Below are 13007 nucleotides of genomic sequence, written 5' to 3' on the forward strand. Positions count from 1 at the left end.
ATATTCTGACCCTGTGCCTTTTTTTAAATTTTATTAATTTTTTCATATTTATTTATTTTATATAACCAAGTCCATTTAAATGAAAACAAACATTTATAAACAATATTTGGGAATTTGGGCATCGTTCTTTCCAGACTACTTCCTGCAGGTAAGGGGCGCTGTCATAGGGGATTCAAAGAAGACTCAGAAATCCTGGCTGTAGTCTGTAAGGCTGCTTTGTCTAGCTGTTTTGAATGGAGGATCACCTGGTACTCTGTTTCAGGTGGTCTGGCTTGATCAAACCACATTAGTCTGGAAGGAATCCACATCTTTTCATTTTCTGTGGAAACAAAAATAGAACTCATTTTCCCCAGTAACTTGTCCTTGAACTTAAATTTTGGAGTTAAAGCATTTTTTTTTAATTTAATTTATTATTTTACATGTAGATCCCAGTTCCCTCTCCCTCTATCCCTCCCTCCCTTCCTCTCTCCCTCCTTCCCTCCCTTTTACCCTCTCTGCCCTCTCACATGCACTATAACCACCCTCCCCTCCCATCCCCCCACCCCAATTCCATGTGTAGGGGAATGCCATCCAGTTGGGGTCATGTAGATCTGACAGGTCATGTGAAATAGGGAATAGGGCTCTCTCCTGTCTCTAGGTTAAAGGCAACTCCACAGGGGATGTGTTCACAAGGTCCTTTTGTGCACCAAGGATACATCCTGGCTCCACTGTCTGAGGTCCCTTAGACTGCTCAGTCTTTCTGGCTGAGACCCATATTCAGGGGGGGCCTGAGTCAGTCCCATGCTGGCTTCCCAGCTATCAGTCTGGTGGACAGGTAGCTCCTCCTTGTTCAGGTAAGCTTTCTCTATGTGTTTCTGTTGCCTGGTCTTGTCCTTTCCATCTGCATCTGGGTTCTACTTTGACTCAGTGTTTATGTATGGGTGTTTGCTCCTGTTTCCAACAGGCTCCATGGATAAGTTAGTTGTTGATCTCACTCTCCGGGAAGGGCATTTATGGTAGCCTTTCCATGAAAGCTCAAATTGTTAGTTGGCAGCAGTCTTGTAGTTCTCTAGACCTTTCTTTGTGTTCAATTTTATCTTTAAACCAATATTGGCTCCCTCTTTTATGTTCTCTCTCTCTCTCTCTCTCTCTCTCTCTCTCTCTCTCTCTCTCTTGTCTTTCTCTCTGTTTCCTGATTTCTATTCCTAACCAGGCTCAATCTTCCTGGTCGAACATGTTTTCCTTTACTCCCCCTCGTTTTCTCCTACTTCTCTCTCCATTCGCTGCCCCCCCCCACTTCCCCTTGAGCTCTGGGGGACTTGTCCCTTCCCGGTTCTGTTAGGGACTTTATATGAATCTCTTAGAATACACCTTGTATCCCAGTTCCTCTGGTGTTGTGAATTTTAGTCTAGGTCTAAAATCAATATATGAGTGAGTGCATACTGTGTTCCTCTTTTTGTGACTGGGTTACCTCATTCAGGATGGTTTCTTCAAGTGCCATCCACCTGCCTGCGAATTTCAACATACCATTATTTTGTTCTGCAGAGTAGTATTCCATTGTGTAGATGTGCCATATCTTCATTAACCATTCTTCAATTGAGGGGCATCTAAGTTGCTTTCAGGTTCTTGCTATTACAAATAGTGCTGCTATGAACATAGTTGAACAGATGTCTTTGTTGCATGGATGTGAATCCTTTGGGTATATGCCTAAGAGGGTGATTGCTGGGTCCTGTGGTAAAGTAATTCCCATTTTCCTGAGAAACCACCATATTGATCTCCAAAATGGGTGTATGAGTTTGCATTCCCACCAGCAGTGGAGGAGTGTTCCCCTTTCTCCATATCCTCTCCAACATGAGTCATCATTGGTGTTTCTAATTTTAGCCATTCTGGCAGGAGTAAGATGGTATCTCAAATTTGTTTTGATTTGCATTTCCCTGATAGCTAAGGATGTGGAGCATTTTCTTAAGTGTCTTTCAGCCTTTATGATTTCCTCTATTGAGAATTCTTTCTTCAGTTCTGTACCCCATTTTTTAATAGGCTTATTTGGTGTTTTGTTGACTAGTTTCTTGAGTTTTTTGTTTATTTTGGCGATCAGCCCTTTGTTGGATATAAGATTGTTGAAAATCTTTTCCCTGTCTGTGGGCTGCCGTTTGGTCTTGTCCACTGTGTCCTTTGCCTTACAGAAGCTTCTAAATTTGAAGAGGTCCCATTTATTAATTTTTTCTCTCAATGTCTGTGCCCCTGGAGTTATGTTCAGGAAGCGGTCTCCTATACCAATTTGTTCAAGGGTACCTCCTACTTTTTCCTGTTTTCACATTCCTTCTTTAGTCTGTATTTTTTACTGGGGAAGACATACTATTGAATTTGAGAGAGATCAATGACCAATGATTCCTGTTATTTTGTTGTTGGTTGTGGAAGTGATTGTGGTGTGTGTGTGTGTGTGTGTGTGTGTGTGTGTGTGTGTGTGTGTCTATTCTCATGTTTCACTTTCCTTGGATTTAACCATCTTCAATTATTCACCCCATATGCATGGTTGTACTTAACCTCCTGAGGGTAGAGTTTTCATTTGGCACCCTATGTAATATGGATCTGTAGATAAATATGTATCACCCATCTACACTATTAAACTTTTTCCTGGGTTGTTGTTTCTTTGAGCCTGTAACAATTCTGTCTAGGAAATTTTGGCTTTTATTAGAGTCTTTATTGAGATATCAGATTTAATTCTAAAACGTATGCCTTTATATGTTACTTGATCTTTTTTTGTTTGCAATTTTTAATGTTCTTTTTTTGTACTGTATGTTTAGTGTTTTAATTACTACATGGAGGGGACTGTGGTGATTTTTTGTGATCTAATAAAGCCACAGAAGATCAGAATACAAAGCAAATCACATTAGTTAGCAATAGAAGCTAGACAGTGGTGGAATACACCTTTAATTCCAGTACTAAGGAGGCAAAACCAGATGGATCTCGGTGAATTCAAGGCCACCCAGAGTTACATTAGAGTGAATCAGTATAAACCAGAACCAGAATTTATGCTTTTAATCCCACCACTAAAGCATTTATAAGGAGTCAATGCAATCTCAGAGGGCAGTCTAGGAATCTGAGATTTGGGAAAGAGCAGTGCAGTCTGGAGATGCAATTTGAGATTAGGTAGATCACCCCTTCTTCAGTCTTAGCACCTTTGTAGAGCTGAGAACTTTCTAGTGGCTTGCTTCTTTGCTTCTCTGATCTTCAGCTTAAACCCTAATACCTGTCTCTGGGTTTTTACTATTCATACTCCAAGGAGCCTTTCTTTTCTGTTCCAATGTAGTTGCTTCTGTGTGCTTCTTGTACCTTATAGATATCTCTTTCTTTGTGTTAGGAAAATTTTTTTTCTATGATTTTGTGGATGATATTTTCTGGGCCTTGTAGCTGGCGTTCTTCTCCTTCATCTATTCTTATTTACTCTAAGAACATTTTCTTTCAGAGTGTACCAGATTTCTTGGAGTTTTTTGTGTTAGGAGTTTAAATTTGGCATTTGTATGCAATGTTAAAAATCATACCTTCAATGCCAGAATTTTTCAACCCTCTTCTATTCTTTTGATGAAGCTTGCTTCTATAATTCCTTTTAAAATTATCAACTTTTCCCTTTCCAGAATTTCCTCAGTTTGAGTTTTCTTAATCAATTCTTCTTCTGTTTTCATGTCCTGAACAGATTTGTTTATTTCCTTATATAGTTTCAGTTTTTTAAGAGATATATTTATTTCCTGTTCAAAGGGTTCTATACTCTTCTTACAAGCAGTTTTATGTTCATTTTTGAGCTTCAGTTGTCTTGGAATAATATTTAGTTCCTGCTATGAGAAGGTTTCTGGGATCTAATGGAGACATTGTCATGGCTGTTATTGATTCTGTTTTAAAGATGATTATAGGCATTTGTAATTGGGGTGATTTTAGTCCTGGTTATGGTATTTGTTTTTGTGTGTTGGGTGCATGTTTCCTTGTTTGGTGTCTGCTTTTTCCCTTAGCTTCAGGAGAATATGGTGCCTGTTTGTTGCCTGGTTGGAATATTTTTGTGGACCTGTTTCCTTGCCTCACTCAGCTGCTATGTTCCTAGGGTATGCATGGGTATGCATGCCAATGTTGTAGGCTGTGATAACAGGATAATGTAGGAGAAGGTAGATTGGGAGAAGAGATTTTTATGATACTATAGGGAATGGCATCAAAGAGGGAAGAAAGGCTCTAACTGGTTTTCTACAACGGAACTGGGTATAAGACTGGATTGGATCTGAAGGAACAGAGGGAGAAGTATTGGTCTCCAATAAAACTACTTGTTGCTGGGGCAGGAGTAGCTGTTAGTAAGAAGTCCCTACTGGGATGGGGTTGGGACAAAACAACTAGCTAGGAGAGGAAGGTTAGAAGGGAGATAAGAACATGGCAGGGGCGGGGATATGGACAAGAAAGCCTGCTACAGGTATTCGGTTACAGTACTGGAATACGACTGGAAATTGGATCATGAGAAACAGAGGCATAACGATGCATTCTAACCCAAGGAACACAACAGATAGGATCACTTCTGAAGCCAGGTCATATAAACTTAGTTTTTTTTTTTTTTTTTTTTTTTTTCCTTTCTCCTGTTCTTTATCTCACTTGGTTTATTGGTCTTGTCTGTGTTTGTGATTACTAACGTGAGTACTGGGTCCTTCTGCTAATATGGGTTCAAGGACACATGGGGAAAGGTAGTTGTTTGAGCCATATATTCCTGCCAGGGACTCACTGTAGCCTGATATGAGAGTCAGCAATGCTCCAGATAACTGCAGCTTTGAGCCATGATAACCTATGCCAGGTGGAACCAAGAGCTGCTTCCCTTGCCAGTATATGCCCAAATTGCAGATTAATGAATAAAATAAATATTATCATTGCTTTAAAGTGCATGGTATTTGTCAATGAGGCCCTAGTAACTGTAATACTGGAGAAGGTAGTGTGAAAAATATCTATATTTCAATAAAAGAAAAATGACTACAAAAACATAGAAGAAGCATGTACAAGCCAACTTAACATTTGGTAATGACCTTGTAACGATTTTCCCTGTGTGGGAATAAATGTGCATGTTAATTTTTCTTTCATTGCCTCAGATTCCTGAATATAAACTACAAACCGTCTTAAAATGATAAGATTAAAAACAGATAAAGGTGGATAGAGATGGTTAAGAGCACTAGGTGCTCTATTAGGAGGACCAGAATTCAGATCCCAGCACCAATGTAGGCAGCTCACAAAATATAGGTCTTCAGCTCCAAGGTGATTCACTGCCCTCTTTAAACCTCCACAACCTTCACCCAACATGTGTGCATAGACCCACAAGTAAATAAATAAAAATAAATGTAAAAATTATTTAATTCTGATACAAATTTAAAGAAAATATAATCTTTAATAAACATTAACTCCCCTCATTATTTCAAATGACAATATGTAACTAGCATCCTCTATGAATCATTGGCTCAATGGTTTCCAGTAAGGTAATGGTAAACAGAGAACACTGGAGTTGGGATGTCAACATAACAACCCATTGTTTCCTTTGTTTTTCTGGTTCATTTTTGTTTGCTAACTTTGATGTTTATGTTTTTATAGTGTGTGATTTTTTTCCTAATTCTTTTACATTTCCACCCTTCTTTTTCCATCATATGTCATCTCACCACTTACTGGTTTGTTCAGAAAGTCAGTTTGATTATTTTCAGTCAAACTTTAGATCATTCTTCCCTATCTTCTTCATAAAGCATCTCTATACAACCTTTGTCCCTATCAGAAAACATTTCTGTATTATATTTTGTGAACTCACCTTCTTAGATCACTCTGCCACCTTGAAATATTCTATTCTGTATTCTCTTAACACACTTACGAAAGATTCTTGAACCCTTACCATAGTCTATTGACACATTGGGATCATGTCACCCTGTCTTTACGAGTTCCATCAGCTACTATAGAGAAAAAATATCACAAAAATACTAAGTGAGTTATTCTGTTTGTGATTAAGGTGGTATAGAAGGACAATATAAAGTAAACAGAGATAAAAAGGCTTAAGATTCTTAGAAAAGATTTTTATTCTGACGAATGACAACTGAACACTCTTCTGGCTTCACCAGTGAGATTTGATTGATATTCAATAAATTACCATCACCAGTGAGATTTGATTGATATTCCAATAAATTACCTCCAAGTAGAACCAAGAAGCTGTAGCACTGAGATGTTACAAGCATGGAAGATTAGTTTAATGGTAGGCTTAACAGAATCTGAAATCAGCTAGATGATAAGCATTCAGGTACATGGGTAAGAGATTATTTACCCTCTGTTCTACCTGTGAGTCACAAAATGTTGATGGGCCTAAGGTGAGATGGTGTTCACAATCCTGGGCAGTATAATTCTTTGGTTTTGCATCATGAACTGAAATTAAAATGAATAATGCCTTCTGAGCATCCCTGTTTACTGCTGCCTGTGTCTTTACTGCAAGGGCAATGTGACCAGCTGGATTCTGTGAATGTGTACGTTTGTGCAATCATGGATTATAACCTCATACTGTGAATGAGAGTTTAGCCTTTCTTCTCTTAAGTTACTTTTGTCAAAGTACTTTAACACAGCAGTAGGAAGCATAAGTAAGACATTATGTGATGTATTTTCCTTATAAGTTAATATTTTATTTTTATATAGCATGTTTAACTGATTTACTATGTTTTCTGTTGAATTTATATAAAAACCACATTAGTTGCCATAACATGAATTTGGATTCTTCAAATCATTTCTCATTCATCCTTCTGTATTTTCTTTAGGGTAGAGTTCTTTGCTTTATGTATCCTGATGTCCTTAGTCATTTCTAAATACAGATCATCTGATCTTGTTTTAGTGAATAAAGTTTTAATTATCCAAAATCAATTTTATTTTTGAATGTCGAAAAGGAGTTTGTTCTCATAAGTTGTGTACTTCTAAAGTTACTTATATGATGGCACAATTTTAGCAATTTATTTATTATTTTTGTGATTTTTGTATGCATGATTTTTTTTCTGTTTTTTGTTTTTCGTTTGGATTTTTGAGCCAGTATCTTTGTGTCTTTGTGTAGCCCTGGCTGTTCTGAAATTAGCCTTGAACTCACAGGAAATCTCCCCACCTCTTCCCATATGCTGGGATTAAAGGTGTACACCACCACAAACAGACACATGATTAATTCTTTTTTAATATATTTTTTTCTATAAATTAGATACAAACTTGGATTACATATCAATCCCAGATCCTGTACCCTCCTGTGCTCCTCTGTTAGCCCCAGCAATCCCCTCCCATCATCTTTCTACTCCCCAGGGAGGATGAGGCCTTCCATGGGGGAGTCTTCAAAGTCTGTTATATCATTTGGAGCAAGGCCCAGGCCCTCTCCTATGTGTCTAGGCTGAGGTAGTATCTCTCTGTGTAGAATGGGCTTCCATAGTCCATTTGTATACTAGTGATAAATACTGATCCACTACCAGAGGCCTCATAGACTGCCCAGTCTTCCCAACTAACACCACATTTAGGGAATTTGGGTTGGCCCTATGCTGGTTTCCCAGCTATCAGACTGGAGTCCATGAGTTTCCCCTTGTTCAGGTCAGCAGTTTCTGTAGGTTTCTCTAGCCTGGTCTTCATGCTTTACTCATCACTCCTCCCTGTCCATAACTGGATTCCAACAGTTCCACTCAGTGTTCAGGTCTGGGTGTCTGCTACAGCTTCCATTAAGTGTAGATGAAGGCTCTGGGATGGCATATAAGATCTCATTTTCTGGGAAGGGCATTTAAGGTAACCTCAACACTATTGCTTGGATTATTAGTTTGGGTCATCCTTGTAGATCTCTCGAGATTTCCCCAGTGCCAGATTTCTCTTAAAACCTATAATAGCTCCCTCTATTGTGGCATCTCTTTTATTGCTCTCCTCTATTCTTTCCCTGACTACAATCTTCCTGCTACCTCATGCCCATCTTTGCCCTGGATTTTGCCCTAACTCCCTCTCCCCTCCCTCCATGCTCCAATTTGCTTGGGAGATCTTATCCCTTTCCCTTTCTCCAGGGTACCATGTATGTCTCACTTAGGGTCCTCTTTGTTTCCTAAATTTTCTGATGGTATGGAATATAGTGATCCTTTACTCTATGTGTAAAAGCCATATATGAGTGAATACATACCGTGTTTCTCTTTTGTGACTGGGTCACCTCACTCAGGATGGTTTCTTCTAGTTCCATCCATTTCCCAGTGAATTTCAAGATTCCCTTGTTTTTGTTTGTTTTGTTTTGTTTCTGCTAAGTAGTACTCCATTGTGTAAATGTACCACATTTTCCCCATCTATTCTTTAGTTGAGGGGCATTTAGGTTGTTTCCAGCTTCTGGTTTTATAAATAATGCTGCTATGAACATAGTTGAACAGATTTCCTTATTGTGTAAATGTGCATCTTTTATGTATATTCCTAAGAGTGGAATCACTGGAATTATGGGAAGCCGAGGAAGTGCCATACTGATTTCTAAAGTAGCTGTAGGAGTTTGCATACCCCTCTCTCCTACAGTGGAGAAGTGTACCTATTTCTCCAAATCCTCTCCAGCAAAAACTGTCTTTAGTGATTTTGATGTTTTACCATTCTGACAGGAGTAAGATGGTGTCTCAGAGTTGTTTTGATTTGTATTTACCTGATTGTTAATGATGTTGGACTCTTTCTTACATGTCTTTTACCCATTTTAGATTCATCCATTGGAAATTCACTGTTTACTCCTATACCCCACGTTTTTAATTGGATTTTTTGGTGTTTTTGTAACTAGCTTCTTGAGTTCTTTGTATATTTTGGAAATCAGCCATCTGTTAGATATGGGGTTGTTGAATATCTTTTCTTATTCTGTGGGCTGCAGTTTTGTCTTGTTGACTGTGTCCTTTTCCTTAAAGAAGCTTTTCAATTTCAGGAAGACCCATTTATTAATTGTTGATATCAGTGTCTGTGCTGGTGTTATGTTTAGGAAGCAGTCTACTGTATCAATTCACTCAATGGTACATCCAACTTTCTCTTCTAAGAGGCTCAGTGTGTCTGGAATTATGTTGAGGTCTTTGATCCATTTGGACTTAAGTTTTGTGCTTGGCGACAGATATGGATCTATCTTCAATTCTATAGATCAGCATCCAGTTATGCCTGCAACATTTGTTGAAGATGCTTTCTTTTTTCCATTGTATAATTTTTCCTATTTTGTTAAAATAAGGTGTTTGTTGCTATGTGAGTCAATATCAAGGTTTTCAGTTATATTCTATTGGTCTTCCTGCCTAATTTTGTGCCACCAAGCTCTTTTCAGGACTATAGCTCTATAATAGAGCTTGAAGTCAGGGATAGTGATGGATCTGGAAGTTTCCTTTATTGCACAGGTTTTTTTTTTTTTTTTTTTTTTTTTTTTTTTTTTTTTGCTATCCTAGGTCTTTTTTTTTTTTGTTTTTCCATATAAAGTTGAGTATTGTTCTTTTTAGGTCTGTAAAGGTTTGTGTAATTCTGATAGGTTTGCCTTTATATGTTACTTGGCATTTTTCCTTTTCTGCTATTAATATTCTTTCCTTATTCTTTATGTTTGGTGTTTCGATCATTATGTGGCGAGGGGACAATTTTCTGTCGTCCACTCTATTTGGTGTTCTGTAAGCTTCCTGTACTTTCATTGGCATGTCTTTTTTAGATTGAGAAAGTTCTCTTCTATGATTTTGTTGAATATATTTTCTGAATCTTTCAGTTGGGTTTCTTCACATTATTCTATACCCATTACTCTTATAATTGGACTTTTCATGGTGTCCCATATTTCCTAGATATTTTGTGCCATGGATTTGTTTTACTTAAGATTTTCTTTGATCAGTGAATCTATTTCTTCTAGTGCATCTTCAAAACCTGAGATTCTCTCTTTCATCTCTTGTATTCTGTTACGTATGGTTGCATCTGCAGTTCCTGATTGTTTACCCAGCTTTTCTGTTTCCAGAATTCTCTTTGCTTGTGTTTTCTTTATTGTCTCTGTTTCAGTTTTCAGGTTTGTTTCAGTTTTGAATTATTTTCTTCACCTGTTTGATTGTTTTTTTTTTTTTTTTTTTTTTTGGCATTCCATGCTTTCTTTAAGAGATTTGTTGATTTCTTGCAATTTTGATTTGTTTTTTCCTCCATTTAATATATATATATATATATATGTATGTATATATGTATGTATATATACTTATATATGTATATATTATTTAAAATATATATAATATATTTATTTAAAATATATATAATTATTTAAAATTAAATTAAAATTAAATAAAATTATTTAAATTATATATAATAAATATATACATAATAAATCTATATTTAAAATAATACATACATATGTATATATATGTATATATTATTTTAAATATAGATCCCAATTCCCTCTCTTTCTCACCCTCCCTCGCTTTTTCCCTCTCTCACACAATCTCATCACCCCCTCCGACCACCTGTCCCATCACCCCCCCACTCCACATGTAGGGTGATGCCCTCCAGAAGGGGGCATCTAAATATGTTAAGTCATTTGGAGTAGGAACTAGGACTTCTCTACTGTCTCTAGGTTTAGGGGGTATCCCTCCATGGTGGATGTGCCCCCCAAAGTCCTTTTGTGTACCAGGAATACATCTTGGTTCCACTATCTGAGGTCCCTAAGACTGCTCAAGCCTTCTAGCTGAGACACATGTTCAGGGGGTCTGAGACCTTCCCATGATGGATTCCCAGCTATCAGTCTGGGTGCCCATTAGCTCCTCCTTGTTCAGGTCAGCTGTCTCTATGTGTTTCTGCAACCTGGTCTGTCCTCCCTCTCTGCATATGGTTTCCAGCATATGGCTCAGTGTTTAGTTGTGGGTGTTTACTTCTGTTTCAGTCAGCTACTAGATGAGGGCTCCGTGATGGTGGATAAATTAGTCATCAGTCTCATTATCAGGGAAGGGCTTTTTTGGTAGCCTTTCCACTGTTGCTCAAGTTGTTATTTGGGGTCAGTCTTGTAGGTCTCTGGACATTTCTCTAGGTTCTGTTTTCTCTTCAAAACCTATAATGGCTCCTTTTTTATAATCTCTCTCTCTCTCTCTCTCTCTCTCTCTCTCTCTCTCTCTTTGTCTTTTTCTCTTTCTCTCTTTTCTCTTAGAATTCTCTGTGTATCCTAGTTTCTCAGGTGGAGTGTATTATAGGCTAGTGATCCTTTGCACTATGTCTACAATCCATAAAGGAGCAAGTACATTCCATGTTCCTCTTTTTGTGACTAGGTTACCTAATTGGGGATGCTTTCTTCAAGTTCCATCCACTTGTCTACAAATCTCAAGATTCCATTTTTCCCCCCCTCTGAATAGTATTCCATTGTGTAAATGTGCCATATCTTCTTTAACCATTCTTCCGTTGAGGGGTTTCCAGGTGATTGCTATTACAAATAATACTGCTATGAACATAGTTGAGCACATGTTTTTGTTGTATGTAGGTGGATCATTTGGGTATATGCCTGAGGGGGATCACCAGGTCCTGTGGTAGACTGATTCCCATTTTCCTGAGGAACAACCATATAATCTCCAAAATGCCTTTAAAAGTTTGCACTCCCACCACCAGTGGAGGAGTGTCCCCCTTTCTCCACATCCTCTCCAGTATAGTTGTTATTGATGTTTCTAATTTTAGCCATTCTCATTGAATATTAGGAAGTCCTTAATTTCTTTCTTTATTTCTTCTTTGACCCAGGTATGGTGCAATTGCGCATTGTTCAGGTTCCATGAGTTTGTAGGGTTTCTGCAATGTGTGTTGTTGAATTCCAACTTTAAAGCAGGGTGGTCTGATAAGATACATGGGACTATTCCAATTTCTTTTTTGTATCTTTTGAGGTTTGCCATGTCACCTAGTATGGGGTCAACTTTAGAGATGGTTCCATGTGGAGCAGAGAAGAAGGTATATTCTTTTCTGTTTGGATGGAATGTTCTATAGACATCTTTGAAATCAAATTGAGGCACACCTTCTGTTAGTTCTTTTGATTCTTTGTTAAGTTTCTGACTGGTGGTACTGTCTAGTGGTGAGAGTGCTGTGTTGAAGTCTTCCACTATAAAGTTTTATATGAGCTTTGAGTTTTAGTAGCATTTCTTTTACGAATATGTGTGCCTTTGTATTTGGGGCATAGATGTTCAGAGTTGAGACTTTGTGCTGATGTATTTCTCCTGTGATTAAAACAAAATTACCGTTTTCATCTCTTTTGATTGATTTTGGTTTGAAGTCTTACTTGTTAGATATTAGGATAACCACACCTGCTTGCTTCTTGGGTCCATTTGATTGGAAGATCTTTTCCCAGCCTTTTTCCATGAGGTAATGTCTGTCTTTGAAGCTTAGATATGTTTTTTTATACAGCAGAAGGATGGATTCTGTCTTCGTATCCATTCTGTTTGCCTGTGTTTTTAATAGGCAGGTTAAGACCATTAATGTTGAGGGAAAGTAAGGACCATTGATTGTTAATGCTTGTTTGTTTTAGATTTGCTGTTGGCAATGGTATTCTGAATATATTTGCCATGCTTTACTCTTGGGTTCTGGTGATGTGGGATTATCTATTGCCTATATCTTTGTGTGCATAGATAACTTTCTTGCATTGGACTTTTCCCTCCTGTACATTCTATAGGGCATGCTTTGTAAATACTTATTGTGAAAAATCTGGCTTTGTCATTAAATATCTTGTTTTCTATATCTATAGCGATTGAAAGTTTTGCTGGGTATAGTAGCCTGGGCTGGCATCCGTGGGCTCTTAGTACTTGTAGAACATCTATCCAGGACCTTTTGATCTTGAGAATTTCCATGGAGATGTCTGGTGTGACTATAATAAGTCTGCCTTTATATGTTAGCTCTTCTTTTTCCTTCACTGCTCTTTATATTCTTTCTTTATTCTATATGGTAGGTGTTTTGATTATTATGTGTTGAGGGGTCTTTTTTCTTTGGTCCAGTCTATTTGGTGTTGTTGTACTTTCATAGGCATATCCTTCTTCAGATTGGGAAAGTTTTCTTCAATGATTTTG

Source organism: Phodopus roborovskii, unplaced genomic scaffold (assembly GCF_943737965.1).
Source record: "Phodopus roborovskii unplaced genomic scaffold, PHOROB, whole genome shotgun sequence".
In the NCBI taxonomy this organism is placed as follows: Eukaryota; Metazoa; Chordata; class Mammalia; order Rodentia; family Cricetidae; genus Phodopus; species Phodopus roborovskii.